Genomic DNA, 1,111 nt, shown 5'->3' on the forward strand with positions numbered 1-1,111 from the left:
CCTGTTTCATTTTTGGGGCCGAGTAATATTCCACTCTGTACCTAGACCACATTTTCTTTATCCATTGATCTGCTGATGGACGTTAAGGCTTTTCCCTATCTTGGCTATCGTGAATGATGCTGCAGTGTAGAAGCAGAGTAGAATGGTGTTTGCCAAGGGGTGACGGGATCGAGAAGGTTCAGTTTTGCGACACGAGCAACTTCCAGAATCGTACAACATACTGCCTGTAGTTAACAATACTGCTTTATATGCTTAAAACATGAAGAGAGTAGATCTCATGTTGTGTACTTAACACAATAAAAGAAAAACAGAACAGCTTTGGTTTCTATTTTATTCTGAAAAGGGTAGCAGGCTTCTCCTCTGGATCAAATTCTTACTTTTTACGTGATTGGTAATTGCTCAGAGAAAAATGGATGCAAAGTGCCAGGCATTGTCCTAAGCACTTCAAACCTAGTTTTGCCATCTTGAGTGGCAGATGATACTATTATTCCCTTTTAATGGATATGAAAACTACATCTGAAGATTAAATTAACTGCCCAAGATCACACAGCTAGAAAGGTGGTGTAGCTGGAATTCGAACTTGGGTTGTGTGACTATAAAACGGATGCCCTTTTTTTAAGTTTATTTATTTTGAGACAGAGAGACAGAGAGCAAGTGATGGAGAGGCAGAGAAAGGGAGAAACAGAATCCCAAGCAGGCTCTGTGCTGTGAGCACAAAGCTTGATGCCAGGCTGGAACTCACAACTGTTGAGAGCATGACCTGAGCCAAAATTCAGAGTCAGATGCTTAACTGACTGAGCCACCCAGGCGCTCCTAAAATGGAGATTCTAAAGCTTTACACAATAATTCTTTTAGTTTATTTACCTGTCCCTTATTTTTTTTAATTTAAAAATTTTATTATTTTTTTTACTTTATAAAGTTTCATATTTTTTAACATATGCAATTATTTTCCATCATTTACAATACAGTAGTTGCAATGACACTCCAAACAGTAAAGCAAAGTAAAAAATCAAAACACCAACTTCTGTTTCATGTAATTAGACTTATACAGAAATTAGAAGGTTAAGTAACAACTAGTTAATCACCTAATTTCACAGCTCTCTGAAGTGGC

This window comes from Suricata suricatta, chromosome 4 (assembly GCF_006229205.1).
Source record: "Suricata suricatta isolate VVHF042 chromosome 4, meerkat_22Aug2017_6uvM2_HiC, whole genome shotgun sequence".
NCBI lineage: Eukaryota > Metazoa > Chordata > Mammalia > Carnivora > Herpestidae > Suricata > Suricata suricatta.